The sequence below is a fragment of the Camelus dromedarius genome, chromosome 25, assembly GCF_036321535.1.
Source record: "Camelus dromedarius isolate mCamDro1 chromosome 25, mCamDro1.pat, whole genome shotgun sequence".
In the NCBI taxonomy this organism is placed as follows: Eukaryota; Metazoa; Chordata; class Mammalia; order Artiodactyla; family Camelidae; genus Camelus; species Camelus dromedarius.
Genome location: NC_087460.1, coordinates 3,106,713 through 3,133,629, shown reverse-complemented (window position 1 = coordinate 3,133,629; position 26,917 = coordinate 3,106,713). Strand labels below are relative to the sequence as shown.

Genomic DNA, 26,917 nt, shown 5'->3' with positions numbered 1-26,917 from the left:
GTCTGGGGCCTCCTCGCTCCTCCCACGTGGCCTCTCCCGTGGCTGCCCTGGGCTCCCTCCTGGCACGTGGGCCAGTGGGCTTCTTACATCCCTGCTGGCTTCCCAAGAGAGAGAAAGCTGAAGCCACCAGTCCTCTGAGGACCAGGGCTTGGGTGTCCCACATGACTTCAGCCAAATCCTGTGGGATGAAGCAAGTCCCTGGGCTTCTCAGTGGCCATGCAAAGGCTGAAGAGCCCCGGGCATGCTTCCTAACCCAGGCTGTTTGGGGGCAGGGGGGCCACCTTTTTGGAAGTCAGGGTGGAGCTCTGCAGGTTTGGGGACACCCTGGCTTGCCTCTTTCTATGCAGTGTAAGTGTCACCATCCACAGCAGACATTTCAACCGGTGCCGACCCTCTTCCTAGTGAGCCCAGACATCGACCTGGAATGCTTGTTAACATGCCACCTGGGTAGACAATGCAGGTGGATCTCAAGGGTCACATGCCATGAAGTCTATTGACCAACACAGACTGTCCTCTCTGACAGGCACCAGAGAGGCACTCATCGTCCCCTAGTAAGAAATTATAGCTGCAAAATGTAGTATGGTATAGCAGTGAAAAAGTACAGTCTGGAGCTGGGGGACTTCAGAGGGAGGGAGGGAGGCGCCGTCCTGACGGCACTTTCCCGGGTACCCCTGGGGACACAGCTCCTGAGGTTTGCTAGGGACCGTGCTCAGGTGTCCTTGGAGGGGGAGTCACGGCGCCCAAAGCACAGGGAGCAGGAGGCCGTGTTCATGGCATGCTCTCCCTTGACCAGTGAGAGGGGCAGCTGCTGAGACGACCGGACACTCTGATGTGACACTGGGGCCCTCGGGGCCCCCAGGTCGTCCTCTGTAAAGTAAGAGAACAGTGTTGCTGTGGCCTTTTCCAGCTCTCGAGTGTGGTCGTGGAACTAGTTGACCGTGGGGGGTCGTTCCCATCTTGAGAGATGGATGACTTTTCAAAGCGGATGAAGGGCACGTGGCCAGTGACCTCCCTGCTTCCTGCACAGTGAAACGGACAGAGCAGAAAGGACGTTTGGCCAAAGCTGAACTTGCCTAAGGAGGCAGACTTAGAATCTAAACTTCTCTGCATGGCGAAGTGTCTTAGAGATTTTTTTTTTTTTAATTTGCCTTTTATAACAAGAGTCAGAGTGAGATCAGGAGACGACAGGCCCTTTGCCCGGGACCCAAATGTCCACACTCCGGCCACCGAATTTCATCAGTGACACCAGCCGGAGGCTGGCTTTCCTGACAAAAAGAGCCCCTTTCACTGCTGGGTGGGCTCTGGGAACATCCACTAAAATCCATCTCCAGCCCCTCGTCTGCTTCCTCAGTTCGCTCTTCCCCCTTTGCACCTGCACCTGTTAGTGCCCTTGCCAGAAAGGCTTAGACCTTGCCAGCTTCCCGGCGACGAAATCCCACCCAGCCAGGCGCTCCCCCGGCCCCGGCGGCCTGATTAGGCTTCAGGAAGGAGTTGCAGAATCCTCGAAGATGTGAGTCAGAACCCCCAAACCCCCGAGAAAGTGGAAAACACGCACTGAACGGGCTCTTGAACAAACCCAGATGGAGGAGACTCCGCAGACTGAAGCAGACCGTGCAGGAGGGGGGCGGAGAACAAGGGCGACAGAGAAGGAGACAAAGGAGAAGGTGAAGGAAGGGATCCCGAGAAAGGCTTGGAAGACGGGGCCTCTCCCTCCTGAGGGCAGGGCTGCGTGTGGAGGCGCCGTGAATAGGGGCCCGGGGCCCGCTTGCCCTGAGAACGCAGGGAGGCTCAGTGGGGCGGGAAGATGCTGCGAGGCCAGGGACATTGAGGCCGTCTCCCGGGCCGGCGGGGGCAGGCCAGGCGGCCCCACCCGGCCTGGCCTCCGCAGCGGGGCCTCAGCTGGCCGGCCCCGCGGCGGCCCGGCCCCCCGGCCCAGCCGCACTGCCCTGCTGTGAGTTTCACACCATGTCTAATCCAATCGCGGGCAGATTGCGAGCTCTCTGCCTACCTCCCAGATCGAGAGTTCTTGGCCGGCGCGCGCCATCGGCCCCTTCCCAGCCCGGCCGGCTGCCCTCCTGCTCAGCCATGTAGACCGGCCCACGGCGCTCCTCCTGCCCCCACCTCCCCTCCTGGGCCCACAGAGTTAATCCTGTTTGCCTGGTCTGTCAATTTAAACAGCTTTAAATATGCCTCACCAGGTCCGGGTGGCAGAACCCTGACGCTTTCAAAACAGAGGCCTCGCATCAAAGGGGGCTGGGGGGACACGGGCCACAAGGGTGTCATTCAGAGACACAAAAACCACCTCTTGTTAAAAACAAACAAAAAAAGCAATCCGAGTGAATCACACACACGTAGAAGGGAAGAAAAACACTGCCACCCAGCAAAACGGAGCTCCTGTACCAAGTACAAAAACAGACCCTAAGCGGGGCGACGTCGGGCTGCAGCCGGCAGGGCCCCGGCCGTGTGTAAAGCACTGGCTTCTCCAATTTGAACAAAGACGGAGGGGTCGATTGCCCGGAGGAAGGCTCCCACCTCCTTCCGGTCAGAGGCATGGGGGCCGACGGCGGGGAAGGTCCTGGAGCTGAGCCGCGGCACGCCCAGGGGCTCAGGGACGGGGGTGCTGTAGGGGCAGATTCAGACACCTCCGCTCACAGCCTCGCTCTGGGCTGAGGCTCCTGCCCCAAAGCTCACAGTAAGTGATGGAGGCTAAGCCCCAGCCCCTCGCCTCTCCATCTTTTGCAGACAAACAAGTCACTGAGAGGCAACAGCTGACGCAGTAGGTCGGAGCAGACCCACCAGAGAGTCTGCACTTCTCTTTCATTCCTTTGCTCCCAGGTGAACCAGACCCTCCCCGTGTGTGGACCACACTGAGCAGCAAAGGTTTAGACAGAGCCAAGTGTCCTCAGCCTTGGACTCGACTGCTTTGGTTTTGACTTCTCTTCCCCCTCCTGGTCCTCCTCCAGCCCTCTGCTCTTCTGTTCCCTTCTCCACCAGAGATAAGACAAGAGAAACTGCTCTTGGTTAGAGCAGGTGACATCTAACCCAGATCTCAAAAAGGCGTTCCCCGTCTGTCCCAAGATCATGGAGTTGCCCATCGCTGGAGTGTGCGTGAGCAGGGGCTGCTTCTGGGGAGGGTGGACGGCCCGGGTCTCCCTGCAGAGGACAGAGAGACTTAGCCCGAGGCGGGGGATGCGAGAGATGACCCTTAAGGGGGCCTTCCTAGGCCACGATTCTGTTATCACCAGTCCTGCCCTTGGCTTTGATAAGGGCGAGGCATCCGTCCTCCCTCCATCCGGGCAGGGGAATGACCCGGGGTGCTGGCTAAAAGCTGCTATCTGGGGAGGACTTGCAGGGGCCTTGAGAAAGACGGAGGAAGGCTGTTTGCACTTGGCTTTGCAAGTTCTGTTTTGACTTCAAGAGAGAGGGGCAGGCTTGCTGTCCCCCCCATTGCCAGAGCCTTCTAAGCACAGGGACACTCAGCTGGCCGGTTAGCCCCTCCTTCCACTCACACCTTCCCAGACTCCACCTGTCACCCCACATCAGCATCTCCTACAAGGGACAAGCAGGTCCAGTCCAGTCCGCTCAGGGTTCCTTCCTACGTGGAGCTCTTACTGCCCGGGCGCCACAGAGGCCTTGCACACAACGTGCAAACCTGGGGAGGAAGAGCAGGTTGGCTCCTAGGAAGGGCTTGGCGGCCGGTGCTCAGGAATCTGGGACCATGAGCCTTGCAGGACAGCATGGGGTTGGGGGGGCAACTCCAATTACCAGGGGGCTGCAGGCAGCAGCCCCTCTGGGACACTCGGAGGGGGGCAGCCAAGTGGAGGCGGATGAGGTGGGGGCTGTGGTGGAGGAGGCAGGGAGGCTGGCGTGAGTGTGCGTTTTCATCAAAGGAGGAGGCCAAACCAAAACTGCATGGAAGAGGAAGCAGATGAGAAGCGGGGCTCCAGGCACTCAGGTGAGGTCTGTACCTGGGTCTCACATCAGCCGCACACGGCCATCCCCCTCAAGCCGGGCACGGCACCTGCTGCGCAACATGTAGGCGGCAGCTGTCCTCAGAGCTGGCCAGGAGCGCCTCGCTGGCCTCACCCCAGTCCCCGCCCTGCTCCCCAGGCCCAAGCTGGTTTTCAAAAAGAAGAGAGACAAAGGTTGATCCCAAGGGATTTTTTTTTGTTTTGGTCTGTTTTAAGTCGGATGGTAAATATGGTCCTGGTCCCTGCTGCTCCTTTCTGGCCAGAAGTGGAAGTCCCACGTGAGTTTTCCAGTTCTCGGTGTCTTCCTCTGTAAAATACGATTGCTGGATTAAAAGTGGTCTATACATTTCTATTATTCCACGCCTCCCCCTCAAAACTGTTAGCTTCTCAATAACTAGTTCTTTGAGCTGTTGGTGGGGATGGAGTTTGGTGCAGCCACTATGGAAAACAGTGTGGGGATTCCTTAAAAAACCAAAAATAGACTTACCCTATGATTCAGCAGTCCTACTCCTGGGCTTATATCAGGAGGGAACTGTAATTTGAAAAGGCACATGCACCCCAATGTTCACAGCAGCACTGTTTACAGTAGCCAAGACATGGAAACAACCTAAATATTCAATGACAGATGACTGGATAAAGAAGATATAGTATGTTTACACAATGGAATACCACTCAGCCATAAAAAAGAATGAAATAATGCCATTTGCAGCAACATGAATGGACCTGGAGGTTGTCATTCTAAGTGAAGTAAGTCAGAGACAAAAACCGTATGACATCACTTACGTGTGGAATCTGAAAGAAAAAAAATGACACAAATGAACTGATTTACAAAACAGAAACAGACTCACGGACAAAGAAAACAAACTTATGGTTTCCCGGGGGAAAGTGTGTGGGCCGGGATAAATTGAGAGTTCGAGATTTGCAGACACTGACTACCGTAGATAAAATAGATAAACAACAAGGTCCTATGGAATGGCGCTGGGAACCATATTCAATATCTTGTAATAACTTACAATGAAAAGGAATATATATGTCTGACTGAATCACTACGCTGTGCACTAGAAACTAATGCAACAGTGAAAACGGACTATATTTCAATTAAAAAAGGACTCTCAGAACGTCCTCGGTCCTATTCCTGATTAAAACCCGTACTCTTCTGCTAATGCGGGGAGGATTCCTGAATAATTCTGCCCCCCCCAAGTCTCTGTCTAGATGCCTCCACATGGGTGCTAGTCAGAAAACGTCACGTCTGAGTAAGATGTGTGACCCACCTGTGATCTAGACGCTGGTGAGTCAAGGGTAAATTTCCCGCCCCCTTCTCCTTCCCTCCCTTCCTTCTGAGACCCCTTGAGAGCCTGCACTGTGTCTGACACTGTGTGAGACTTAGTGACGAGGTCTCCCTGCTTCCTTTAGAAATAGCTGCCAGAAATGCAATTTACAGCATCCAAGCTGCGACCTGAAGGTATCCCTCTCTGAACCTGGCACATCTGGCACCACGAGCAGTGATTAGGAACTCCACCTCTTGGCCATTGCCCTCCTAAGTCTCAACCTTCACGCAATAAAAGGACAAAGGTAGAAAAAAAATTGCAGGAAAAGCCCAGTTTTAATTGGTGAACTCTCTTAAAAAAGTGTTTTGCTGTTTTGCGCACTAGAAACTTCTGATGGGAAACTTCTCAGTGAGAAGACATTGCCTTTTTAAATTTCTTCTTCTATAGGAAAGAAATCTGTTTAGATGATTAGAACTTGATTGTGTTAATTTTATAATGCTTTTGGTGACTTGGGAGTGTGATGCGACTCTTGTCAAGGTGTTCTGCACCCTCTTTGCACTCTGAGTCCATGGTTCATACCTTTTTGATTAGGTAGGGAAAGGGGAGGCATCTTCCTGGCTAATTATTGACCACTCTTTTGGACATTTGTGGGTTGGTGTGTACAGACGTGAACGTGTGTGTGTTTCAACATTTATTTCCCCTTCCTCATGGCACTGTACCCTCACTGAGTGCAATCTGGGGGGACCATCCCTTGTCCACCCCCAGCTAAGTGAACTAAGCTGAGCCAGTCAGATTCTCTTTCCCAGTACTTAAGACCCTGAGCAGCACGCTGAAGGGACGAAGCAACACCACCACCGCGAAAGGTTGGAGGGTGTTAATTCCCAGGCTGGCAGCCAGACGGGGTGTCCAGGAGCTGTGACGATGTCAGTTCCAGTTTCTCCTCTGCGTCCACACCTCCTTCTGCCGCTTCCTGTCCATTTGGTCTGTGGGTAGACTAAGGGAGGCAGCCTGGGTCTCTGTGGCCACCTCCCGAGGAATCCAAGGCGAAACAGCCACCTGCAGTTTGTGGTACCCAGGTGATGGATATCCCCACTCCGTCCTCCAAACGCACAGGGAAAGCCCGCTGAGCTGCGTGCCCAGATCCACCTTCAGGGCGAAGCACTCATTCTCCCAGACGCTGGAAGTGTAGGGGCGGGTCCGTCTCTAAGAACTGCCCTCTGCGTCGTCAGCCACCCGAGAAGAGCAGCCCTCACAGAACTGTCCTGGATGGGTTCCTGGAACTTCTGAAATTTTCAAGCAATGTGATTCTGACTGGTGGCTGCATCCTCTCGCTTCCCTTCAGGGCCAAGTGTCACACCCTGATGTATAAAAAGTAGCCTGATCTTCGTGGAAGCAAAGGAGAGGAGCAGATTCGCTTGACTAACGTTAAGAGGCAGGTGGGTGAGTAGGAAGAGAAGAAGATGGGAAGAGAAATGGGGCGCGCCAAGTTGTGGTTCCAGAAAGAATCATCAATGCCATGGATTAGGTAACTAAAGGGTCCATTCCGGGATTGCCCAGGTCCTCCCTGCTGCCTTCCCGGCCATCATGCAACGAATTAACACAGAAAGCTGCCGTGGACAGAATCGTAAGGAATTCTTCCGTCAGGGACCCTGTCATGTGCCGCCAAGGCCCGATCAGACGTTTAACAGCAGGTAAAAAGTTCAAAGGGAAGCCAGCCCTGTCGGTCCTTCACGAGTCTCTTTCACAGAGAGAGAAAATCAGCGTCAGAGTATCTGTAAATCGCCTTCCTCGTTTCACCCTTTCCCTTCCCGGCCCCTGCTAGCGACCTTCAAGCACTGACCAAATATAGTAGCAGAGACGACAAGTCACGCCTGCCGCTTTGCAGCTTAAAGGTCGTGGGATCTGATGATTCAGAGGAAACCTAAAGTTCAACCCGTCTACTCGCCGTCTTTTGTCAGAAGAGGAAACTGAGGTCGGAGAGGTTAAAGGGTTGTTGAAGGTCACAGAGCCAGCATCACTGCCTCTTTGTCACACTGGGATGTTGACCGTCACCCCACAGGTTGGGGGTCACAGAGAGAAGGCTGGGAGACCCTGGCGAGCTCTCCCCAGCAGCCCCCCGCACCCTGAGGGGAGTTACCGCCTCAAGGAACTATCGTGCCTGCCCGGGGTCTGGCGGCTTCGAGCTTTTCCTACAGGTGGAAATAACTTTTACAAGGGGGGGGGGGGGTCAGCTCTTGAATGAATTTTCTACAAAAATGTAATTCTTTTTTTTTTCCTTAAATGTAATTCTTTACGACAGTCTTAACGCCCATTGAAATCATTCTCTAGTATCTACTTACGCAAATGAGATCAAAGCTCAAAACGACAGGAATTACAGGAAAGCACTGAGCATCTTTGCATCTAACTTCGCAGTTTGCTGGAGTTCTGAGCATAGTTTTCACAGACTGGGGCGTCGGGATTTATCCGTTTCTTTAATTGGCATATAGTCAGTTACAAGGTGTCCATTTCTGGAGGCCAGCATCATGTTTCAGTCGTCCGTATACAGACACATATTCCTTTTCAGATTCTTTTTCCTTGCAGGTGACTACAAGGTGTTGAATATAGTTCCCCAGGTTATAGTAGAAACTTGTTTGGGTTTATTTTTAACAACCACGAACTAGCTCTTTTATTCTGTTGTGGTTGCTACCGGGGTTAATGTGTCTTTACCTCTTTTACACTCTCTGCTCTGTAATTTGCTGCCACAAGACACTTCTTTTAATGTTCAACCGAAAAACACATGCTGCTTATCCTGCAGGACTGAGGTCCCAGCCAGCCCCTGTCTACATTGTAGGGAATGAAGTTACGTTGTGCCTTTGTGATGGTTTTTCTCTAGAGAGATTTCAGCTTCCATTGTACACCCAGTTAAGTCCCCTTTAACATATTGCCGAAGACTTTCATTTTTTAATTTTTTAATTCAAATGCATGTTTTACTTATATAACTCTAACCACAGTGTACCCCCATTCTTTTTTTTAAGTGAAATATAGTTGACTGTCCCCTGTTACGTTAGTTTCAGGTGAACTGCAGTGATGTGACATTTGCATACGTTGTGAAAGGGTCATCACAATGTCTCGTGACCATCTGTCCCCATAAAAATATTACAATATTGTGACTGTATTTCTTATGCTGTATATTACCTCCCTGCGGCTCATTTCTTTTCTGTCTGGGGGTCTGTACCTCTCAGTCCTCTTCACATTTTTTGCCCTTTCACCCTTCTCCTCTCTGCCGAACACCCGTTTGCTCTTTGTATCTACGAGTCTTTTTTCATTTTGTTTTGTTTGTTTGCTTTGTTTTTTAGATTTCACATGTTAAGTGAGATCACACAGTATTTGTTTTTCTCAGTTCACTTAGCATAGTACCCTCTAAATCCATCGTGTTGTCACAAATGGTAAGAGGTCATTTTTTATGGCTGAGTAGTATTTCATTATATATTTATCACATCTTCATTATCCATTCATCTATCATTGGGCACTTAAGTTGCTTCTGTATCTTGGCTATGGTAAGTGATGCTGCTATGAACATTTGTGTGCATGTATCTTTTCAAATGAGTGTTTTTATTTTCTTTGGATAAATACCCAGAAATGAAATTGCTGTATCCTTTGGAAATTCTACCTTTAATTTTTTGAGGAACGTCCATACTGTTTCCCACAGCCGCTGGACCAATTCGCATTCCCACCAACAATGCACGAGGCTTCCCTTTCCTCCAGCCCGATTGTTTCAGAACAAACAAGCAAGCCAACTTCATCTGAAGAGTACAGTAAATGTTAGCCAGCATCACTCATCACTCAGTGATAGCCCACAAGCTCATAATCTTTAAAGAAATTCAAGAGCTGTGACATTTCTCACTAAGGATAATAGGCATTCTGTTAAGTGCTTTATATCTTTTAATTAACCCTAGTAGGTAAATGGTTTTCTTATGCCCAATTTATGGGTCATGAGGCTGAAACAGAGTCCGGGTAAGCATCTTGCCCAAGGTCACTCTCATTCGTGGTGGGCTCAGGTTTGAGCCCTGGAGGTCTGACTCTGAGTGTCACCCAGGATGCTCGTCTCCTGTACGTATTCTGATCTCACTTCAGAACCTTCTTCAGGGAGGTTGAGTCCTTCCCTCCTGGAATATTAAAACAAAACAAAACAAAACAAACCTCCACATAAGCACAGCAGAGTGGCAGTTCACCAAGTTATCGAGTTTTTTGTTACAGATAATAGAGGACCAAGAATGCTTAGACAGCATGGGGTTTGTCTTAACTTTGGAAATGACCTTATATTATTGCTGCTGGAGACATAACTCTAGTCCAAGGGTCAACAAACTTTTTCAGTGAAGGGTCAGAGAGCAAACACATCAGCCTTCAGTGGGTCATGTGGTCTCTGCTCACCTTGGGCACCACAGGGCAGAAGCAACCCTGGACCACAGGAAAACCCAGGGGGCATGGCTGGGTTCCAATAAGACTTGATCTATGCACACTGAGATCTGAATATCATGGAATTTCCACTTGCCACAACATACAATTCCTCTTTTGATTAAAAAAAATGTAAAAATCTGGCAGGCTTTACAAAACCAGGCTTTGGGCCACATTGGCCTGGCAGCCAGACTTTGGGAACCCCACTCTGGGTGCCTCTGACAGCCCCCTGTGAGCTCCCTGTGGGCAGAGATCAGATCAGAGTCATCTTGGACCCTTACAGACAGTCAGTAGAAGTTTGCTGGATGGAGATGAACTGATCTTGGAAAAGAGGCAGAGGAGGGGGCATTTTCAGAAAGCCCATCCCACCTCAAGCTCTGACAGGGACTAAACTCAAACAGTGGGGCCGGCCCCACGTCCCTGCACACCGCCGTTGCCTTTTGTAACAGCACCGTGTTCACTTTTGATCACGCTGGTTCCTGGCTTCCCCGGTCTCCCCGGGGGCTCTCTCTCACGCCCTCTGGATGGCGGGTTTCAGGCTGCACTCTGCAGACAGAGCCCTCAGTGGGGGGACGCCGAGGCCAGCAGCACCCCCTGCTGGGCTCCCTGCCAAACGGGCCCTGGCCCCGCCAGCCAGGGGGACCCGCCAGCGGTCCAGTGCTTCCTCATTTGGCTCCGTAGCAAAGCAGGATGCTTCTTTCTGATTTCTCCTCCTGATAGCAGGGCACCCAGATCAAAGGACGGAGCGCTCCAAACAATACTGGGAACGTCTGCACAGCGACGATCTAGAAAGTGTGTGAAGCCAGAGAGTTTGCAGCTCCTAGAAGAGCAGGCGGCACCTCACAGAAAGTCTCTGAAGATGTAGGACTGACCAGCCCCCGTGATCCCAGGACTTCTTAAGGTTCGGGGGCAGCAGGGTGGAGAATTCCAACTGCCCTGTGATAGACTCAGACTCTAGCCTCTGACGTCTTCTCCCAGCGGGCAGGCTTCGTTTCTAGAAACAAAACCTCTTCCTCACCTGCAGGAAGTGAACAGCCAGCAGGCTGGGGAGGGGCGGGGCCTGCCGCTTGGAGGGGATGGGGCTTCCCAGGGGCACCCCTCTCCCGTGGGCCCGCGTGCCTGGAGTTTGGTCCTTGGCAAGGCAGGGTGAGAGAACTAGTGTTTTCAGTTCGGTGGGATATCTTCCAGCACGAGCGTGAGAATGGTCCCCACACCGACATCCCCGAGACCCACTCTGAACAAGGAACTCCAAAGGCAGCCCTGCAGCCCCCCCCCCCGCCCCTCGGGCCATCTCAGAGGGCTCAGCTGAGGGCGGGGAGACTCCCCTGGGCCATCCCCGTGGACTTCTCCCTTTGACAGATGCACCACCAGTATCTTTGCTTTTTGACCGAAATAATTGGCGCTTCTTTTGCTTTTCTCTCTCACTCTGACTGCATTTTCCTGTTCCCCGCTTGTCCCTGCCCATGACCCTAGTCTGCAGACTTGAAGGAATCCCCAAGGTTTTGCCGTAGAACTGCCTGAAATTCTACTATTTGTGACTCCCTTGTTTGGGTTCGGCATTGACCTTTTACTGTAATTCTTAAAAATGAAAACAAATGCAAATGAACCAAAACCCGACGAGCAACATTGGCACTGGCTGCAAGGGCGGCCCCTCAGACTCGGGGCCCCTCTTGATCAGCTGTCTCACTTTTCTATGTGACAAGAGCGATGACCCACCACGAACACAGCAACAACCATGGGAAAGGCCCGGGGTTCCCCCTGATGTGTTACAAAACAGGGGCAAGGTAGAGGCAGCAGTGTCTAGAGTACAGAGCACTGAGCTTCTGGAAGCTCCTGGCCAAGAAAGCAACCAACAGAGATTTGCCCGACACCCCAGTCCCCCCCCAGACCATGAGCCCCCATGGGGCTTGGCCCTGTCTCCCCAACTTCGGGCTCCCCTCTTCCCATGTGCTTCAGCCATAGCGTCTTTAATTCTCTTTCTCAGACAAGCTTATTCCCATTGCAGGGCCTTTGCACATGCTGTTCCCTCTGCCCAGAATGTGTCTCCTCCAGACATCCACATGGCTGCTTCCTTCTTGGCCTTTCAGCTTCCATTTCAACACGGCTTCCCCACCCACTGTCTAAAGTTGCCTGCAGACACTCTCTATCATGTTGGCTTGTATCGCTTTTCTTATTTTTCTTAAAATATATTTTATATTTTCTGGTGGCAGGGGGAGGTAATCAGGTTTGTTTGTTTGTTTGTTTGTTTGTTTATTTAAATGGAGGCACCAGGGATTGAACCCAGGACCTCCGCACCTAGGCACGCGCTCTACCACTGAGCTGCACCCCCCTTGTGTTACGTTGACAGTAGTCATTACTCTCTGAAATTCTCTTGGCTTCTTTCTTGTTGACTCTCTTTAGACTGTAAGCCCTGTGGGAGAAGGAACCTTCTCCACTTTGCTTATTAAACCAATGAATAAAAGAATGAGAGTCAGATCTTCCAGCAAGGACTGAACGCAAAGAAACAGGAAGTTTAAGCAGAAGCTTCAGGGGACCTGAGGCTGTGACCTGGGGTCTTAGACAGGTGGCCAAGTCGATGCTGGCAGCCCCCGAGGGTGACGCTCTTTAGGAGAGAGAGTCGGAGTGTTGACTCAATAAACAGCACCCACCGCGCCATCCTGCTCCAGGGCCAGCAGAGGAGCAGGGCAGAGGAGGACGTGCTGGGGCTGGACGCTCACCTCCATTGTTGACAAACTGGGGAAAGCGTTCTAGAGCTACGGGCAAGAGGGCTCTCGGCTGGAGACACTGGTGTCGGGGGGGACGGCCCATTCGGTCACAGCAGCTCTCTGCTGCCTCCTCTGGGGACAGGCCCCTCGTAAAACCGAGGACGCGGAGCAGCAGGGAGAGAGCACGCTTGCGTGGGCAGCTGGCTTCCGAGAGAAAAAGAGCAGAAAGGGCAGCCCAGTTTCTCCTTCCAAACTCGCCGAAAACGCCCCTCCTGTCCCCTGTGTGAGGGCAGGGCGAGGGGGGGGCCGGGCCCCCCCCCCCCCCGACAGCTCAGGGGGAGGTGCTTCCACGTGGAGGGAAAGGTCAGAGCAGGAAGGCCTGGCTCTAGGCCCGTTGCTGCTCACCTCGGGGGCTGGAGGGGACAGGCCGGGGAAGCGGGCCTCTAAAGGACAGGACGGTCTAGGGCTCTGCCTCCGGCTTGCACCCAGCACCGGCTCCTCCGGCTGACTTGGTCCTTTCACTCATCTTCCTTTATTCATTTGCAGATTTGTTGCACAGACGCTAGAGGCGATGCAAGGCTTGAGGTGAGCAGGACCCACCGCTTCCCCTGGTGGTCCCAGACTAGCGCGGGGGTCCGGCCCCTCCTGCTTCTCTGGCTCCCCCCAGCATCCTCTTTCCAGCCCAGGGCTTGGACCGCTTGGCTTCCTTGAGCCCCTGGGGTGTGGTGCTCCCTCTGCAGAGATCCCTGCGGTCCTGCCGTCCCCGCCGCTGGAGGTGCCCTTCCACTGTCCTCATCCCGAGAGATCAGCTCATCCACCGCCTCACCTGAGAAACCCTTCCCCACCTGCGGTGCTTCTGACTCCATCTCTCCCCTTCAGAATCCTCACCACAGTTGCACATTTGCATTCAATGTTGTGATTCTTTCATTTACTTAAAAAAACCCTTTCTATGGGAAATTTCAAACATTTGCAAAAGAAGAAGAGAGCAAATCACTCCACGCAGCCACCACCCAGTTTTAACGGCTATTAACTCATGACCCATCCGACCGGTTCTGGCACTGTTACTTCTCTTAGATAGAATTTAAGGCCAGGACGGCAGAGTGTCTGTTTCTCTTACCTGTTTCCCTAGTGCCTAGCACAGTGTCTCGCTCACATAAGACCCATGTTTTGGAACGAATGACGGATTGAGTGAGTGAATAACGTATGTTATGTAAAAGGACAGCCCAGGTTGCCACGAGAGCACAGGGGAGCAGGATCTAGCCTCGACAGAGGAGTTCTCAGTGTCCACTCCGCCAGCCTGGTTCTGACCCCGAAGCTTTGTGATGACAGAGGGGAGGGTGTGCAGGATGGAGGAGATGGGAGGTGGGGTTGGGGGAGGAGGAGAGGGTCCACTAAACTCAGGAGAGGACAACACAGACCTGCCTGGCATCCTGGCTAGCACTGGTCCAGCGCACCAGTCTTTCCTCCATGACGGTCATCTCTACACCAGGACTGATGCTTTGACACTGCTGGCCTCCAACAGCAACCCCCAAGGAGGGTACTCTGGAGGGCTGTTTCTTGAAAAAAGGGACCATCAGTCTAGCAGAACTGGGAACGCTGCTTTTTCTGCCTTCTTGGTTATTGACTCTGGCAGTTTTTTGGGTTTTTTTTAAGTTTTAATTTGGTCTAAGACAGATCTCCCCAAATTTATTTATCATGGAACCCATCACCACTTCTGCACAACTATGACTACGTGGAGAACCAGTGTCTGCAGAATACACCTGGGGACACGTCACAGATGCATTTTCTCCATGATTTGCCATTTCTAAAAAAGAAAAATTTTTAATTTGTTCCTTTTTGTATTTTAATCTTTTTCTCTTTTTATTATATAATTAACACCTGGCCCATAGAGGAGAAACAGAAAATAAAAATAACGGAGAAATTAAAAACTGCTTAATGACTCCATGACATAGAAATAATCCCCTATTTTTTGGTGCGTCTATTTCTGGACTTTTAAAAAATGCGTTATTACTGTACATAGTTCTCAAAAGATATTTTAAAAAAGTAATCACTGACACTGATTTCCAGGGACAATGACAAAACAGTTTCCAAGGGGAATGCATCCCTGATAACTTAAGTATGGGGTTCTTCTTGGAGAATTCCAAAGTGCTTTTTTTTTTCTTTTAAACTTTTGTTCCTTTGTTTTATTGGAGTGAGTTTCATTTGCTTTCTTCTGTTTACCTGGCATCCCCCCAGGCTAGGGTTAGTCCAAGTTAACAGACAGGTTGCTACTTCAAATGCAGGTAGGACACTAAACTTTTAATCACAGCACGGGGCAGGGAAAGAATGCAAATTGTCTCACTTGAAATCAGATGACTTGAGAACTTCCTTAATTTTTTATAGGTGGAGAGGTGGGGGCTTTCCTCTGTGCCCCCCCTACTCAAGGGGAGCCCCGGAGACTTGGAAGTGAGCTTGAGTTGCTTCCAGCCATGTGCCTTGGGAGTCCTACAGAAAAGTGGCTTCCGACTTCCACGGTCTGCTCTGCCTCGGAAGTTGGGTCACCGGCATTTTTGAGTTTTCAGTGCTGGCCACGTTCCTCCTCCTCTTCTCTGAAAAAGGCTTGTAGCCTAGATCTATTTGCATTTGGAGTGAAAGTGATTTGGAGACTTTTGAAAAGAATTTCCCTGACGCCCTGTGAATGGACCGGAAGCTACTTTGAGAGCTTGAAGACGCGTTGGGAGCGTCTTTCTTTCAGACTTGACACCACACAATTGACTGCTGGTCTCCCTGCAGTGATGTCGGCCGCCTCTGCCCTCGCGCGGCCTCCTGCTGCGCAGGGTGGGCGTCCCTGCCCTGGGCTTTGAGCTTGGCTGTGTGACTTTCTTGGGCCAACGCCCTGGAAGACATGACATGACATGTGTGAAGCCCTGAACGTGCTTTGATGGGGGGGGCTGGCCCTCTCGGGTGCCCGTCTTTGCCCTGAGATGAATGTCCCCTGGGAAACCACTGGCCCAAGGGGGAAGAGAAACACACCAAGCAGAGCAGAAACCAAGCCAAGGCCAGCTGACCCACAGATGGGTGGACAAAAGTGAATGCTGACAGCCGAACGCCGTGGCCTTTCAGAGGGTTTTCCCCACAGCATCTTTGCGGTGTAGCCGACTGGTAGGCATGTGGGCGGTCTGCACGCGGAAAGCAGAAATGACATAACAACCCACTAACGAGCATTAAAAGTAAACATGTAGGAGGTCTAGTGTGGTGGTAACACAAAGACTTGAATTTTTCTGGGACCAAATTACAAGTATTTGGCCCCATTTCCTTTTAAGAGATGTTCTCGCCCAGGTATGAATGATTTGGAAAAGACTGCAGTGTGTCTGTGTGCACGTGGGGGACGTTACAGACGGCACAGGAAAGAATGAAGGCAGTTTGGTGTAGAAAGAAAGAGCTTAGATTTTGAAGTCAGAAAGATGTGATTTTTAAATTACAGCGTTTTTGTTTCTGTTTTTTTGGGCTACTTACTGAGCCTGGGACCAGTGGCAAGCGACTTGACGCCTCTGAGATGCAGGCCTCACGGGGACCAGAGTGAGCTTTCATCGTCCCCTGCCTCGCAGGGGGTAAGCGTCTAACACGAAACTGACACGCAGAGGCGCCCAGAAAGATCGTCACTCCAAGGATAATTGTCTTGAATCGAGTGTCTCAAGGAGCTAAGGGTCATTTCACATGTAGACTTATCATGCAGAAGCATAAAAATGCCAGACAGGGTGTGGAAGATGCCGCCTGAGCAGAGGTGTTGGCTGGGTTGGAGGGACCCACGTAGGAGTCAAGAGAGAGGGACTGAGAAGGCGAGCGTGGGCGCCAGGGGCCTTCTCAGACACGGACACGGCTGACCTCAGGCCCCTCGCGGCGCGGCCCCTCCCAAGCCCGGTGGAGGCTCCAGCCCTCTGGTCTGTGTTCTTTTTCTTAAGAAGGGCTTGCAAATTGCACAAGCCTGGACACCCACAGATGCCCACTCTGGGTACGTCTGTCACCCGGTGATGCGGGCTTCGGGCTGGGGAGCGGGGATTTCTCCTGGGAGCCCCGGGAGCTCCCCCACGGGAGGAAGCGGTGAGGCTGGCCCTGCTGGAGACCGCCCAGCCGCCCGGGCGTGCAGGGTTGCTCGGCCCCTCCGGGCTGGCAAAGAGGCCTCAGAGAGCACGCCCGGATCGGCAGACCGAGAGGAAACCCTGCGCCCCGCGGCCCTCCCTGGGGCAAGCTGGTGCAGGCCCCTCTGCTGGTGTGGGATCCCGGGCAGCTCACCCACCACTCTGAACAATCCGGGGAATCTGAGGCGCGACGCTGCTCTCCTGCGGGCTCCCAGCCGGCTGACACCACCACCCGGCTAAGGAGATTAGCCAGGCTTTATTTACAGAAGCCTCCCGGGGACAGCGGCACCCACCACACCCAGTAGAGCCTCGGGAGAATGAAAGCACATTCTTTTCCTGTCACTGCCGAAAGCCAAGGCAAAGGCTCCATCGGCCACCGGGAATCCTGGCGAGGCTGCCTAGAGACCTCCCCCCATCCCCTCGCTGTTAGCATCACCTGGGGGCAGGTGACCCCAGGACAGGGGCTGGAGCACAGGGGCCAGTGCAGAGACCTGGTCTGATGTCCAGACGGCCCACGCCACCCACCGGAACTTAGCACAGGAAAGAGACACTGAGCATTTCCTGAATGCATGAAGGAATGAATGAATTTTTCGAGAAAATGCGTATTTTATAAACACAAGTCTTAATTTTAAAAAATTGTTATTTTATTAATAAGCAAGTGCAACCCCTCCCACCCCAGGTGTGACACTTTCCCTCGAAGACTTTGAAGGGACAGAAATAAATGACTCCTCGGTCCTTCTGCCACCTGCCTTCTACTTGTGTGCACATGTGTGTGTGTGCGCGCGCACACACAGGCACACTCACGTGCTCATATGCTGGGAGAGCTGGTCTAGCACAAGAGATGTGTGTGATTTCTAGAGTCAGATGCTTCGGGCTGGGGGCCTGGTTCTTCCATTTATTAGTGGAATGACCTTGGGCAAGTTACTTGACCTTTCTGAGCCTCAATTTTCTTATCCGTAGGATGGGATGATGGCACCAAACATGTCCCAGGGTTTGCTGTGAGGCTCAGTGAAGATAGTAAAAAGGACCCGAAAAACTGTGAAGGTTATCGCTACCCACAGAGCGGCCCGGATGAGGGAGCAGGAGTCTCCCCTCCGTCCTCAGTGGGGACCGGAAAAGGATGTGTATTCATTCCCACTCTGTGCGGACGGCGCTGGGTGGGTGCTGCTGCCCCGGGAGTATTTCTGGGTTGTACTGAGTTGCTAAACCTTCAGGGAGAAACTAGTGGGAGGCCAGGGAAGACATCCTGTGAAGGCAGTGATTCCGGAAAACTCCTGAGGTGCCTGATCGCTTGGCACTTACCCTCACTTTTCAGAAACCCAAGTACCTGGGTGACCTCTGACCCTGAAAAAGATCGCGACTTGTGCTTCTGATTTCTGTTCCAAGACCCACGTGTTTCCTTGAACTTCTGCCGTTTTTGCAGTGTGAACAGGCTGGGAATTTCTAAAACCTCCAAGTTCTGGGTTGTTTTTCTGGCTCAACAATCTCATCTTCATGGTGTCTGTCTCCCCACTTTTTACTAGAAGAGTCTGGAGGAACCAAGCTGTTCCTCCAGCACTTGGCTTAGGAATCCCCTCGGCTGAGTCTCTAGTTCCACGGCTCGCACGCCCTGCAAAGCAGCAGAGCGCGGAGACACGCGGCACCGGGTGCGGACGCGGCTGGGCCAAGCTCGCTGCCGCTTTCTGACCGGGCCGCCCGTGTCTCCAGTCCCCACGCACGGGTTCTGTACCATCTGTGCCCGAGCCCGCCCCGGGGTGCGCTCTCACACCCGCGGGCCTGCTAGCGTTCTGTTCCTGGTGAGCTCCGCCTTCTCTGAGAAGGTGGAAGCCCCCTCTCCAGCCCTGCTTGGACGCACCCAGCTGTCACGGTGAGGAAGCCCAGGGACTGGGTCAGAGCTGAGCTAAGAGACGTTGTTAGGGTGCTTTTCCTTCAGCCAGCTTGCCTTCCGTTCTCCCAAACGTCCTCTGGGTCCCAGCCGTCACGCCTGTTGAGTGTGGCTTAATGTTTCCATCTTGGGTCCCTCCCTTTCAATCCTAGTGTCTCAGGGCTGGAAGCCATGGTTTCTTCTGATCAGGACGGAGAGAGGATGCCCTTCTCTGGCGTGATTCTCGGAAGCCGCGTAGCCGCCCGCGTGGCTTTACACTGTGAGGCGGAAACAGACGGCGTCGGGGGGAGGCGGCCCCGAGCGGCCCCGAGCGGCCCCGAGCGGCTGGCTCGCCCTGGGAGACCCTTCGGCGCCCGCTCTGTGGAAGGGGGAGAAGCGTTGGAGAACGGGTGGGAGTCATGAGGATGGGTTTGTGATGGGGAGAGGGACGGTGGAGAGCGAGTGGAGGAGGGCAGAGAGAATCGAATGATGCGATGTTGGGGGTGGAAGGACGGAGGTCAGGGAGGGTACCTCCAGAGGCCCTGGAGGAGCTTGGACTGCATTTGTTAGAAAACCAGGGTATGGACGACCTTGAACACTTGGGCCGGCTGGCTTTAAAGGAGAAAGGGGTCTCTCCATCCTTGGCCCAGAGCCGTGCCTTGCCAAAGCTACCTGCTCACAGAGGGAACCAGGGGACAAATGTGGATGCCTTGGATTCCTGGAAACCAGGCCAAATCCAGGTCCACAAAGGGGACAGCGGTGGTGGGACCGTGTGGCGCCTTGCTGTGGACATTACCCACCCTCTAAGGATAGCAAACATTCCACTGACCCCTAGTGGTCAGAATGGCACCCGAACGGTCCCACGTAGCCCTGTGCCACAAGTCGACCCCCAGGGATGTCTGCTGGGGAGAAATTGCTTAGAATAGAACTTTTCTTCCAGTCGCTTCTTTTCGCCCTCCGGGGGCTTTCCCCCTTCATTCAGCTCCATCTGGCTCCCACTCCCACTCTGAGCAAGGGTGCCCGGCGAGGCGGGGACCGCCAGGGCGGGAGGAGACGTGAGCCTTGTCTCTGGCTCGGTCACCGCCTGCTGAAGCTCTTCTCACCCCACGAGGCCTCCTGGTTGCCGTGAAGGATGCAGGGATATGAAAGCCAGTGTTCCACTCGCAGTTGAATTTTGTTAGCCTGGAAAGTGGGGCAGGTGTTCTCAAAATCAACCCTGATGCTTAACGCCACGTCAGACGTCACTCTGAGCATTTTAGGTATAAAATTTTATTTCAGCTTCACAAAAACCCTTAGAAGCAGGCATTGTAAAGGTGAGGAAACTGAGGCACTGAGAGGTGAGTGACCAGCGTGAGAGAGCAAAACCCGTCAGCGGTGGGGCCGACCCTTGGGCCGGGTGGCATCGCCGCAGAGACCGCTCTCAGACACCACAGCCTGTCGCCTCCAGTGCCACCTTGGACTAGCTGGGGGCATTCCCGAGGTCCCTGGGCCTCCGCTTCCCACTGATCCCATGAGGGGGTTGAGTCAGGGCAGGTTTCAGCCTTCTCTTAGACGCGGACCAGACACTGACAGCAGGAAACAGCGTTTGCTTTGGCTAATGGGGGTCCAGTAACCCAGTTCACTTTTCCTGTCCTGCCCGCCTCCTTTTCCATCCAAGGGCCTGGGAAAGACCCGAGGCCCCCAGGAAACTTGATGACACCACAGAATTGTTCAGCAAGGACTTATTTCACATTTATTATGTTTCTGGCATTGTGCTGGGTGTTTTAGAGATGTTGTAGACTTAATCCTCACAACAGTCTCACGAGGTAGCCGTTATTACGCCCATTTTACAGAAGGGTAAAGCAAAGCAGAGAGAGAATTAAATAGCTAGCCTGGCAGGGGTGGGGATAGCTTAGTGGCCGAGTGTGTGTCTAGCGTGCACGAGGTCCTGGGTCCAGTCTCCAGTCCCTCTGTTTAAAAAATAAATAAATAAACTTAATTACCTCCCCCTACAAAAAATTTTTTTTTTAAAATAACTTGCCCTAAGTCACACAGGCAGTGATCTGCAACAGTGGGCTGTGAATTGAAGTCTCCCCGACACCAGGGCCTCTGACAGTGAGGGTGTGACCCAGGAATCGGTGTCCTGGGGTCTTTCCTCAGGTGCTGACCTCTCAGCCTGCGACCAGGCGAGGAGAAGGTGACAACAGTCCTCCCCAGGGGAGGGGGGAGCTGCAGGTGGAGACCCGCTTACAGGAGGGACGTCCCAGGCCCGCACAGCAGCCGGCACCCCCCGCCACCCCCTAGGGCCGTGCACGGCCTGTTGACAAGAACAGAGGCCTCCCTGCCCTCACAGGAGGTTCCATCAGAGGAAGCTGCTCTGCCCCCTGCTCCTGCTGGCAAGACCCCTTTCTGCGTTCTGGTTCCCACCCTAGGAGGTGGCAGAAGCAGCCAGGTCTGCCGCCAGCCCAGACACGAGCTGCCTCCTGGAGGAAACGCTGGCCCGGCTCAGCCCGCCTGGCGGCTCAGCCCGCTCGGTGGCCGCTTATCTCCCCACGGCAGGTAAAGCGAGCTCGTGGGTCAGAGGCCCCTGGGAGGCCCCCTTTCTTAAAGTCATGTGTCATTTCTTGAGCTTGTGTTTCTTGCCCTAAATCCAGAGTCTGGATGGAAAAGTGATACCAAGGGACCCCTGATGCCCCCTCCCAATTTAGAAAAGACCCGATCAGCGCATCTTAGGAGGAGGGGTCAGAAGACTTGCACTCTGGCCCTGACTCTGCCCTTCCTGGCTGTGTGACCTGGGGCCCGCTCTTTCCCTCTCTGGCCTCAAAGTGGAGAAGCCACTGACCGGGCTCGCCCAGCCAGCGAGGCACACAGCCGGGACTTAAGCTGAGCCCCTCGTCGTTCTCCAGGAGGTCGTGATGGCTGGATTCATTACATCATGGGGCTCACCCGCGAAGGCACCAAGTGTTTACGAAGTGCTGCCTCGGAGCCGGGGACGTGCTGGGAGCCAGGAACACCGTGCCGAGAACACGCACTCCAAACCGGAGGGCAGCTCTCAAAGCAGCTAGCTGCGCTTTCCCCACTTAGCGATGAAGAAAGGAGCCCCAACGGGGAGGCGTGGCGACTTCCTCAAGGGAACCCAGAGAACGGGGTGGTGGCAGGGGGAGGGGGGTGTCGTGGATAAAGTAACCCCGATGCACAGTGAGCAGGGCGGTGGATGGTGGAAATTTGGCTGAATTTTGGAATGAAGGGGACAAAAGTTCTGATAAAGGGAGAAAAGAGAGGAAGGAAAGACTTACTCGGAGCCCAGAAGTCCCAGGCTGAGAGGTCGGTGCCGGAGGAGCCCAGGCAGGCGTCTCACTCCCGGTGCGGCCTTGGCCCTGTCGCTCCAGGCGGAGCAGGCACGTCCACGCTCAGGGCAGGAGCCCGCGTGACGCGTGGTTTCCCTGACGTGAGCTAAGGCTGGGAAGGAAGGCGGGGAAAGCGGCACTGGGACCAAGTTCAGGGCAGGCGCTCCCCTCTGAAGTCCCTGCTCAGACGCCGGCCGTGTGTCTAAGGGCACAGTGCCCTTTCAGGGTTCCCGACTGTCTGAGCCTGGCGACTCCAGGGCTGAGTCTGAGGCTGCAGGAGGACGAGCGCCTGGGAGACGCACAGCCTGACGGCGCGCTGGAGCCAAGGCTGTGCTCTGTGACCGCAAGAAACGTGCTGCGGCTGACACTGGGCGAGACCCCTCTCTCCCCGCGTGTAATCTGAGCGTTACTGTTCGCGACTGGGGACAAGCTGGCTTCATCCGAATGGAACACCATGTAGTTTTGAAGCTCACCGTTTCATTTCATTTCAATTTGCTCTGTAATTTAAAAACATTTAGATTGAAGTATAGTTGCTGTACAATATTACATGTTACAGGTGTACAGCGTAGTGACTGACAAGTTTTAAAGGTTATCCTCCACGCGCAGTCACTATGAAACCTTGGCCACAGTCCCTGTGCTGTGCAACGTCTCCTCGCAGCTCGCCCTGTGCCTCGTAGGTCGTATCTCTTACTCCCCAACCCCTACGTTCTCCCTCCCCACGTCCCTCTTCCCACTGGTACCACTAGCTTGTTCTCTACAGCTGTGGGTCTGCTGCTTTTACGTTATATTCACCAATGTGTTGTAGTTTTTAGATGTCACATATAAGTGATACTGTGCAGGATTTGTCTCACCAGTGTGTAAATCAAAAGACTATCTTTTCAGCAAATGTTGATTTTAATCGTTTCACATCAGATTTTTTTTTAACATTTTTTATTGATTTATAATCATTTTACAATGTTGTGTTAAATTCCAGCGTAGAGCACAATTTTTCAGTCATACATGAACATATGTATATTCATTGTCACATTTTTTTCTCCGTGAGCTACCATAAGACCTTGTATGTATTTCCCTGTGCTAAACAGTACAATATTGTTTATCTATTCTACAATTTTGAAATCCCAGATTATTTTGAGTGTCTGGACCACTGGGGATGACCACAGTTGAAACAGACTCTAAAGTAAATCCAAAGAGACCAGGGATGGAAGTAGGATTCCCTCCGGGCTGGCTGCGTCGCTGTCGTCCTCAGTCACCAGTGAGAGGCCCAAGGATGGGTAAGAAAGGGCCCTCGTCTTTGAGGAGTCCATAGTCTAGTGGAGGAAACAGGTGTGTGAGGGACCATCTCAGTATGTGTGATACACATGCTTACAGAAGTGAATTCAAAGTGTGGTGGTTAAGGCCGTAATTCTTAGAAAAGATGAAGCACTCCCATTTCCCTGTATCCTAAGCCCTACAAAAAAAGAATGTATTTTGTGCATGAAACACAGAGCAAACATGCCCATCAGAACAAGAGTTAAGTGCTTCTGGTGCCTTGACCACTAGCCCACTGAGCATCCACCAGCCAGCCCGGCTCCTCGGCGGGGACCGTCCAGCCTGTGGTCCAGGAGGGCTGGGCTCCTCCACGGCCCAGGGAACGGTGGGGACCAGCGCTTGCTGGACCCCTGGAGTGTGGCTCAGTGGCGGCTCTCCCCACCAGCACTCACCCAGGTTCCCGGGTGGAGGGCCTCTCCCTGGAACAGTGACTGCGGAGAAGGGATGAGGTTGTCTCGGGGAGCGGGCCTGGGAAGTGAGGAGATGGGGGTCTGGAAGGAAATGGGGAGGAGTGGGGGGAGTCAAGCCACAGTCTGTGGCTCTAGCCAGACCCTAACTGGTGGAGGCTCAGACCTCATCTGGGGGAAGTGTCCCCCGAGGAAGGAGTGTGTCGGCCCTGAGCCTTCACGGTCAAGCTGGACCACAGCTGCACTCTTGGGCTGAATCCATCTGTGGAGGTCGGCCCATGGTGACCTTGGCCTCCTCCAAAACCTGTTCAGTCAGGCCAGGCGAAAGCATGGGGTTGGGGTGGGTGGGGAGGCAGGAGGCCAGATGGCTGGGGGCCGGAGCTGGGTGCACACGCTGGCTGATGGGTCCAGGGTCTCTGGCTGGACTTTGTCCCCCTGCTCACCAAGCCCTCCCACTGGGGGCCTGCAGGAGGGGGCGGTGGCTGCGGGGGACTAGTAACGAAATAGGGAGTCGTTCACCTCTGGGTCATTAGTTCAAAACCAGGTCAGTGGGGAGTCAAAGTTCCTGACCGAGGGGCCGTAGCGCGGGCTCCGTTGCAATGGCTTGAAGGCGAGACTCGCACTCTCAGAAGACAGTGCAGGCGGGCCAGCCTGGACCGCAGGGCCAGGGGCTGTGTCCCTGGTGACACACTGTGAGGGCAGAAAGGCCCCCATGTGGGGGCTGCCCGTCTGGCTCCATTCTCTCCACGACCCCGCTTCTGTGCCCTCAGGCCAGGTCACACGCCCCTGTGCACTCCCCGAGGAGGCCAGGTAGGCTGCACCCCGATCGTCTGGCGGGAGCTCCGCTCCCTGGGAGCCCTCTCCCTGGAGGGCAGGGGCCACAACGGCCCGTGTGTGCCGTGTGTGTTGTGCAGTCCCCCAGGCGCACTCTGAGCCCAGCAGTATTTTGTCTCCTCATTTTCTGCACTAGTGTATTTATCAGCTTACTGGTCTCTCTCCCAAACCGTACCGCGATCCTCACTGCGCTCTTTGAAAGCAGAGATCTTGTCTGTGCCTGGCAGTTACTAGGTGCTTAAACATTGTTTATTGAATGAATCAATGCATAAAATAAGACATAAATTCTCTGCTGTATGGTAGGATGTGCTCCAAGATTCTTGCTGAATAAATGAATGAATAAATGAATGAAAGTTTTGAGAAATATCAGCTCCCAGACTGCCATGGGTACCATTTTACTGCTAGAAGAGCCTCAAGTTTTTCTCAGCACAAAACTAAGATCTGTCAGCCCAAAGCACAGTGCTTGGCTCACAGAAGATGCTTGGAAGATGTTTCTTGAGAGAATGAATGATAAGTGGATGGGTGGATGGATGGATAGATGGACAGGAGAGTCAGACAGGTAAGGCTAGCAGGCATGGATGAAGCAAAACTCAAAAGATTTAGGAAAATTGATTTTCCCCTTCTTATCCAAAATGTTGGCCTTTTGGTTTCTGTCTCCCCGTAACTCTAGATCTGAAATGTTCCCATTCACTCAGTTTGCACATGATTTGTTTTCATTCACTCATCCACTCGTTTGCTTAGTCCACACGCGCTGAACGTGTCCACCTGCCAGGCGCCTACAAAGATGAATGCGACGCAACCGAAGCCCTGAGGCCAGCGGTGGAGTCAGGCACATCTTCTGACTTCCTCTGCCTGCACCTTGACTAACGTTCCCTTTTCCATCATAGCACCCACTGCACACTCAGTCACATTTATTCATGTGCTCGGTGGACACTCGCCCCCCGCCGGCCCCCACGCTGCGGGGCTACGGCAGCTGTACCGTCTGTCCGCGATCGGGAGCGACGACTCACACAGTCAGCAAGGTGGCGTTTGGTCATGAATCAGGACCAGCATCTCGTGAGAATGATGGGCAGAGGCTAGACTGAACCTGTTTGCTCTGCCTTGTGACCAACCTAGCACCACCGACAATTCACAGTTATGGGGAGATTCTCAAAAAAAAAAGACAGCTTAAAACACACAAAGGTATTATAATTTCAAGCCTGATTTCTCTAGGCAAGAGTTGAATGGCCTCATTATCTGAGACAATTGCTGTAGCACTTGGGGGGTTCTGCCGTGTGCCACATATGGGGCTGCGTGTCGGGGATGATGGGTGATATCTGGCTCCAGCACCCCAAAAGATCTGAACAGACTGAAGACGTGAAAACGCTTCATTCAATATGACAAGGATTCTAAAGCAGATAGTTTCAAATGTAGTGGGAGCAGAGGAGAGGGATGGATTCATTACGCTGGGGGAGGCTGGGGTGGGCTTTACGGAGGAGCCAGGCTGTGTGTGAAATGAGAGAAGAAGACGGAGCAGCCCCAGTCTGGCGGGGCAGGCGTGGAGCTCAGAGAGCTGCGAGTTGTCTGTGTGGCTGGAATGCAGGGCGTTAGGAGGAGAGAGATGGACCTGGGTCTTTATGTAAAAAAACAAAACAAAACAAAAACACCAACTCAAAGAGATACTTGCATCCCAATGCTCATATCAACATTATTTACAATGGCCAAGACATGGGAACAGCCTAAGTGCCCATCAACGGATGAATGGATAAAGAAAATGTGGTTTATATATACAATGGAATATTACCCAGTGATAAAAAAGAATAGAATAATGCCATTTGTAGCCACGTGGATGGACCAGGAGATCATATTAAGTGAAGTAAGTCAGAAACAGAAATAGTGCATGATATCGCTTTTGTGTGGAATCTGAAAAAATACAACAAACTAGTGAATATAACACAAAAGAAGCAGACTCACAGACACAGAGAACAAACTAGTGGTTATCAGTGAGGGGGGTCAGTAAAGGGGGACTCAGAGGTACAAATATTGGGTGTAAGGCAGGCTCCAGGATGCACTGCACGACATGGAGAATACAGCCAGCATTCTGTAACAACTTTAAATGGAAAATGACCTTTAAAAATTGTATAAAACTAAATTTTTTTTTTTAAAAGAAAGAGAGCAATGGGAAACAGAGTGGATGGGCCAGACCGCTTTCTGGAGGCCAGGCTAAAGCACTGGGCTGCTGGCGCCCAGGTTGGGGGGGGGGGTCAGATTGGCGCTGTTGCCTGTTATGTCTCGGTGGGTCCCCACTTCCTGCAACAAGGCGGACTAGATGACCTGAAAACACTTCTATCTCAAAGCTCCTAGAAATGCTGAACAAAGTATTAAAAAACAAAACAAAACATTTCTCTACATGCAAAGCTGAGCTCACAAGAAAGTAAAAAAGATTCCCCCAGGAGAAAAGAAGCAGGAACTGAAAATGAGTGAAGTGATGTGGGGTGCTCCTGGGAGTTGGGGCAGGCAGGGGGAGGTTTGGGTTTTTAGGCTTCTAATTTTTCTCATTTAGGTTGGGTTCTTTAGGTCCACAGAAACACTGAGTATGAGGCCTTGGGTCTGTGCTGGTTGGAATGAGGGCTTTCAGGGAACTCTAGGGAAAGGTTTATAAGGAAGCATTCTGTCCACCCACCGAGGGAGAAGAACAAGGGC

At 52.8% G+C, this 26,917-nt stretch overlaps 1 long non-coding RNA gene across 1 annotated transcript; it reads left to right on the top strand.

Moving 5' to 3' along the window:
* The first annotated feature begins 10,301 nt into the window (after positions 1-10,301).
* On the top strand, positions 10,302-15,456 carry LOC135319279 (uncharacterized). The gene is made up of 3 exons (XR_010377738.1): positions 10,302-10,574; positions 12,925-12,963; positions 14,761-15,456. It is a non-coding gene; the product is annotated as an uncharacterized LOC135319279 (long non-coding RNA).
* The last annotated feature ends 11,461 nt before the right edge of the window (positions 15,457-26,917 follow it).